Genomic DNA, 7,742 nt, shown 5'->3' on the forward strand with positions numbered 1-7,742 from the left:
TAATAATGACGGACAGCTGCTGCAGCAACTAACACAGGTGTTCAGGGGTAAGTTAGCCACCTGTGTTAATTAGCCCGCTAGCTAACTTAGCCGCTTAGCTAGCTAACGCGTCTGGACCAACTGCTCAAACACGACAAAACACAACTCCACAAGTCGATGACTTAACGTACAACAAAATAACGCTACAGGTTAGAAGTGTTTATCTTCTTACCGTGTTTTACTCCGAAAACAAGGTCAACAGCAGCCAGAGATGCTACCAGACGTGCCGACTAGTGATGGTCCTCTGATACCCGAGGTTTCGACACATGCGCTGTAGCTCATGAAGCAAACGTATCGAGCCACTGTGCCGAGGCGTGGTTTGGTCACGTGACTCGTGACGTTTGAATCACTTCAGTGATGTTTGAAGCACTCAACTGCTTCGAATCACCTGATTGGTTCGGTTTGTTATGTGAATCACTCAGCGGGATCGAGTGTTACGGGATAGGAGATCCCTATTTAGTGTTGTTCATTTGAATTGTTTTTCGCAGAATAGATTGTTTTTTTGCTGTTGTTTTTGCTTTGAGAGTTAGTAGTATGTCAGATTTCGTATTTCGTAGAGAAGATAGATAGATAGATAGATAGATAGATAGATAGATAGATTATATATATATATACATATATATATATATATATATATATATATATATATATAGATAGATAGATTATATATATATATATATATATATATATATATATATATGTATATATATATATATATATATATATATATATATATATATATATATATATATATATATATATATATATATATATATATATATATATATATATATTCCCAACTCACCACCCCCATGCTACAACACCTGGCACAGAACCTTGTCAGGTGCTTAGCTGACAGACTACAAACCAAAGAAAAGAACAGTTCACTGACTGTTGCTACACTTGTGGCTCTGCAGTTCAAAACTTTTGGATTCACCAATCAGAGTGGCAGCCAGTGTGAAAGAACATTTAATAACAGAATGCACAACAATTAACATAAAGAATGCCAAGCAGCAGTCATCTACGTCAAAAGCACCACCACAGCCTCGTCCTCCACCACCAGCAGCACCTTCCACAGGTATTTTTTTTTCTCTTCTGAACAGGGAATGACTGACATTTCTGGTGATGATGATGATGATCTTCAATATTTTTCAGTTCAACTGTGGAGCCTATTAGACGAAGACGCAAGTAGAGCCTGGTAAATGCAAAGCGCCACAGTGAATGCAATTGTAGAAAGAACGGCAGACCCACTGGCTTACTGGACAACCCACAAAACCGTTTACCCAAACTTGTACAATGGAGCCAAACATTTCCTGTGTACCTCAGCCTCATCTGTGCCGTGTGAACAGGTTTTTTTTTCTAAGGCTGGGGAGATAGTGAGTAAAAGAAGGAACTGCTTGAGTCCCAAACAATGTTCCCTGTAATTTTTCATGAGTCTGAGCAAACACACAAACTCCCTGAGCAGTTCCTTGGACCACTGTGAGCAACATCAGACGTGTTCACTGTGGTCACAACAGCATCACATCCATTCAAGTTACATGGTTCATTAAAAGAATCAAATTACAGCATTTACATTTCTGTTAAAACACTTTGTCAACAGGAGCCAGTTGAAGGCTGCAGTGATTTTAGTGACACTACAATGTATAAGAGTGAAGTTATTGAATATTTGTCTCTCTTTACTGTTGCAGCGGTTTTGCAAATTGCAGACGGACCCTGTTCACTCCGCAGACACCAATGTTATTCCTGTAGCTTGAAAGACAGCTACTTTTGATAAAACTGGGCTTGTAGCACATTGTCTGCCTTGCAACAATGGGAAAGAGGCACCGTTTATGTTTTGACAACCTATATCTAATGAGTTATTGATGCTGGAAGCCCGAATCTGTGAATATCTTTCCAACTTTACTGAACTTGGGGCCACTACCACCTAAGGAGTGATATATTTAATTTTGAAAAAAGCATTTAGCCATACTGAAAGCTTTAAGTGCTTTATTAACACGGAACTAAACATTTTGTATTGTTTTTTTATCACAGGTTCTGTCTGAAAAGAGGTGGCATCATTTTAAACAGTGAAATCAAACTAACAAAATGTAATGACCAACCAGTGAGCAATACTGGATTCTGCAAAAACATAACTTTTTTAAAAATCTAAATCTTATCTAAACACAGTTAATGTATTAACTTATTTTTGTGTGTATGCATGTATTTATTGATTTATTTAGTACTGTTAACATATCAGAGTTCTGAGTGAGTTTTTCTTAAGATAGGCAAAGGCCATTTATTGATTACATATAGGCTCTTAAATGTTTATTAAAAACTAAAAAGCATTTTTAAAAAAACAACTTAGGCATTTATTGAGTCACTAAAATACTGTAGAGTACAGACCACATCAGCATGATTATAAGCATCCTCTGGTAAATTAACAACCAGATACTGATGTCTCTCACCATATGGACTTCAGGAGATGACTGGGGGATGATAAACTGTGACCTACTGGTTGGGTTCTCTCTGTTCTCATGTTTCTTACATGTTTGTCCCTGACAGCCGGGTCCTAATGTTTTTTGAGCAACCACGTTTTTACAATGATGGTTCTACTATGAAACCAGTTTGACATGTTCAGGTGTTCTTTGTGTGAAAACTCAGAGATTTCAGGGATCAGAAGGTGGTTTTCAACTTTCTTTGTTAACTTTCTGTCTCAACTTGAAACTAAATTTCCTTCACTAACCCAGCCCTCTGGACTTCCAGTAAGCTGTGTTCCTATTGGCTGTCCAGGTGACTGCTTGGTGTTATCAGGAACACCTGAGCAGCTTGGTGTTATCAGGAACACCTGAGCAGCTCAGTGTCTTCCTGCTTTATTTAGCTGCAGACAAACATTTCCTCTGCTTCTCTTCACCACAGAACCGGGTTTGGCTCCATTGCTTTAGCTTGTTCTTTAGGCGTTGGCTTGCAGCTTCCAGCAGTAAAATCGTCTTTAATGTGTTTCTTGGTGTGTTTCAGGGCTTTGTACTGGATAGTTGTCTTGGTAAATGAGGTTCTTTAGCCACAGTTAGCACATGGTGCTGATGTGTGCAGTGATTAGTGGATTTGGTACAGTTGAGTTGTGTCTTTATCTTGGCTGTAGTGAGTCTTTAGAGGTTTTTTGGTCAGACACATTCTGTATTCTTGTTTGAGAACCAGTGTTGGTTGTCCAGAAGGTAAGAGTTCCTGTCCTGATTCTCTGTTCTCAGAGGTTCTCTGGTAGGCTGCAGGAGACTTCAGCGTTTGGGTTGTGCTACTTTGGTTTTTGTACGGTTTCATTTGGACGACTATCTTGAGGCCCCTCCATGTGGTTTAGTGAGGTTTTCTGCAACAGTTCTACAAAGCAACCTGCAGCAGAAGAGCCTTTGAGAGTTTTTAGGAAGTTCTGGAGACCAGACTAGAGCAGCAGAAACATTTGTCAGTAGTTTGAGCAGGAGAAGGTGAGCTTCAGAGTAGAAATGAGATGGAAACCTTCTTGACCCGTGTGGTGAGGTCCTGTACCAAGAGTTTGAGCAGGTTGTGAAGAGTCTGTAGTTCTTTGGTCTGAAAGCACAAGAAGAGTCGACTCATTAAAGGAGAAAACAGGAGATATTGTTGGTTCTTCTGTCGCTCTGCAGTTTCCTTAGACTGAATATCAAGTTTATATTTTAAATGATTTCCCATGTGAGCCCAAGAAGACTTCAATAAACTCCCTCCATCCCCTGGACACAACATATTTTATTACCATGTTAAATGTTTTTTTTTTTGTTTGTTTGTTTTTTTGTTTGTTTGTTTTTTTAATGTTTTTGAGTTTTAATCATAGTTTTTTCTCTTTGCTTGTTTAGTTTTGTCATCTGTGTAAAAGGTGCTAAACAAATAAAGTTGAATTGATAAACTGAATAATTGACTAACTCATGATTGTGACAACAGAAGTATTTTCATTGTGATTTAAGGCTTTATTTCATTTTTAAGGTTGGGTTAAAATCTTGACAGAAAAAGAAGATTAAAGAAATAAACTACATAACAAAAAGCAATTAAATCAAACAAAAAAAATTTATACAATAAAACTTTTAAAGTTTTATTATTAAAAAGATTTAAGAAATTTAAGATGTAATTTTCTAATTAAACATTTAATTTTTTTATTAAATGTTTTGTCTTTTTAAAGGTTTAATAATCTAATTAAATGTTTAGCATTTTTTAAAATGTTTAATATTCTTTAATTTTATTTTTTAAATGTTTAATTATGGAAAATATTTTATCTGTAATTTTTAATATTTGTATTTTAAAAATTTTGTTTAATTTCATAATGACATGTATTGTATGTTGTTGAATTATCTAATTCAATATTTTGTCTGTTTAATAGTTAAACATTAAATACAATTAAATTATATGTACATATACCACCTTTTAATGTTTAGTTTTCTTTTTAAATGCTTCATTGTATTTTCTGTTTAATTCCTATTTGAAGTTTTATTGTCTTTAAGATGTAATTTTCTAATTAAACATTTAATTTTTTAATTAAATGTTTTGTCTTTTTAAGGGTTTAATAATCTGATTAAATGTTTTGCATTTTTAAAAATGTTTAACATTCTTCTTGTTTAATTGTATTTTTTAAATGTTTAATGATGGAAAATACTTTATCTGTAATTTCTGATATTTGTATTTTAAAAATTTTGTTTAATTTCATAATGACATGTATTGTATGTTGTTGAATCATCTCATTCAATATTTTGTCTGTTTAATAGAGTTAAACATTAAATTACATTAAATTATATTAAACAGACAAATATTGAATGAGATGATTCAACAACATACAATACATGTCATTATGAAATTAAACAAAATTTTTAAAATACAAATATCAGAAATTACAGATAAAGTATTTTCCATCATTAAACATTTAAAAAATACAATTAAACAAGAAGAATGTTAAACATTTTTAAAAATGCAAAACATTTAATCAGATTATTAAACCCTTAAAAAGACAAAACATGGGCGCCCATATAGCTCAACGGGTTAAGCGGGTGACCCATGTACAGGGGCTGGTCCCTGACGCAGTGTCCCGGGTTCGAGTCCCGCTAGTGGCCCTTTGCTGCAAGTTTTCCCCCGACTCTTCTCCCGTTTTCTGTCTGTCTCTCACTACACCTATCCAATAAAAAGACAAAACATTTAATTAAAAAATTAAATGTTTAATTAGAAAATTATATCCTAAAGACAATAAAAGTTCAAATAGGAATTACTTAGAAAATACAATGGATTTAAAAAGAAAATTAAACATTAAAAGGTGGTAAAACATTTAAAAAGAAACACCTTAAAGATTTAATCGAAACATTAACAGACTGTCTGAAGGTTCAAACTAACAGAGAACTACTCAAGAACTTTTAAGATTTCAGTCCTCAGACTGTGTGAAGGTTCAAACTAACAGAGAAGTACTCAGGAACTTAGAAGATATCAGTCCTTGGACTGTCTGGAAGTTCAATCTAACAGAGAACTACTGTGGGACTTAGAAAATTTCAGCCCTCAGACTGTGTGAAAGCTCAGGTCCTGAGGACTCGGGAGGTCTGGAGGCTTTGAAAGTCTTGGAACTGAGAGTTCAACCCTCCAGCACAAAGGCTAAAGTCCAACCTCCTGAGAAAAACGATCGAGTCGAGACTCAAGTTAAAAAAACTCGAAAATGGCAAAAAAATAGATGATAAATGCGCAAAAAAATAAAATAAAAATAAGTATCTGAGTGAGTAGCTCAGGAGGTAAGAAGAAAGATTACCAAGTGGAAGGTAGTAGGTTCAAGACCCACCACTGGCATTTTTCTTTGTCTTTGTCTGGATTTTGATAAAATTTAAGAAGGGTCTGGTCTTGAACCAGCGACCTGCAGTTCTACAGATAAACCCTTAACTCAGTGAGCTACAGATCAGAGGAAAAGAAGCAATTTCGTCGTCCCTTTGGCATCGTAGTTAATAAAGTGACCACATGGGTGGAGCCAAGGCGGAGTCTGGGTAGAGAGTAGGCGGGGAGGTGGGTGGCGGCCTCCCCCCTCTACAGACCTGACCGTGAACACTGTCGACACCCACCTGAGGGAGACGCTGCCTAAGATCTCAAGGCTGCTTGGTCGTGGTCTTTCTGGCACGTACTCTTCCAAGATGAGCCGGGAAGTTTAACACTGATGGAATGACACCAGGTCTAAGCCGACAAACTTCCAATTCCTCCTCAACCCATAGTCTCTGGGAAACCTACATGGAGTAAGAAAAGTAGACAGAGAAGTAATTAAGTCTGTAGACAACATATTAAAAAGAAATCATGCTAATAAATTAAGTACAATAACCGAATTCGCCAATATACTGGAGACCAGAGCTATTTAATTTGATAAGTATAACCTTGTTTAGTAACATTTCTATTATTTGAGAGCAGTCCTAAAGAACTGCCTGTAATCCCAATCATAAAATGGGTTTGGAGGAAGAACATAGATGGTAATCTGGATATACATGAGTTAGGCTTTATAAGTACTATTGGTTGTATTGGTGGTAGTAATAGCAATGTGACTACTACTAGTAGTAGTGATAGGACACTACTGCTGCTGATACTGGCACTGCTACTACAACTTGTAATACTATTACAAATGCTGATACTACTTCTACGACTCTGACAGCTGTTTATACTACTACTGCTGCTTGTACTTTTAGTATTACTACTACTGCTTGTACAACTATACTACAGCTACTATTAATCGTCTGGTATTTGCTTGTCAAGCTGCTAGCTCGCATTAGTGTTTTGCTAGTGGCTAACTAGTTAGCTCTCATAGACTGGAAGCTCTCAACAAGATTTCATAATGAAAAAAGAGCCAAACACTATTCTTACCTATGAAAAGTCATTCCAAGTTTCCTTGTCTCAATCGTACGACGTAGTGTGTAACTGTATGCGGCACAGTGAGCCAGGATACTCGTTTCCGTTTTCACGCTGTCTATATCAACGGAATGCACTGAATTGCCCCCACTAGCTTAGCCTCGCCGTAGTACGCAGCTGAAAGGGGCGTGTCCTATCTACTCATTCATATCTATGAGAACAACAGTGGCTGCACATAAGGACGTCTGACGTTGATTAGCTGCGTAAATACCATTATATACAGTCTATGGTAAATACGTATGTGAATCGCATCATTGGCTGCAGCAGCCAGTCACCGGTAACTCACTGACTCACACTGAAAAATAGCACAGAATGAATTGTTACGTGTTTATTTTATTTACAATTTAGGTTGGATTTTTTTTTGTGCGCAGCGCAGATTTTCTGTGCGCGGAGACCGTGTCAGCAGTGCGCAATTGCGCACGCGCGCAGCTTAGAGGGAACAGTGGTCCCAAAACTGTTGATAAATTATTTCTCAATAAAAACTCATAACCAGTTACATAAGCACACCCTCTTTACTGACCTCTTTACCAATAAACCCCAAGACATACTTTGCCAAAATCCATAATAATCCATAAAATCTTTATTTGCACCAGCCCCATGTGAAAATGACATCAGTCTGTATTTGTAGAGCATCTCATGAATGTAGCAGCACCGTTTAAATGTTTCATAACACAGAATATAAGCAAAGAGTATATAGGGATACAGACAAACATGGGAAATAAGAAACGTGCTCTTCAATAGTTATTGTCATTATTATTACTAGTAATATTATTTTTGTGTCCACTACAACCCATACAATCATCTAGTGTAGT

The sequence above is a fragment of the Amphiprion ocellaris genome, chromosome 20, assembly GCF_022539595.1.
Source record: "Amphiprion ocellaris isolate individual 3 ecotype Okinawa chromosome 20, ASM2253959v1, whole genome shotgun sequence".
NCBI classification, from domain to species: Eukaryota; Metazoa; Chordata; class Actinopteri; family Pomacentridae; genus Amphiprion; species Amphiprion ocellaris.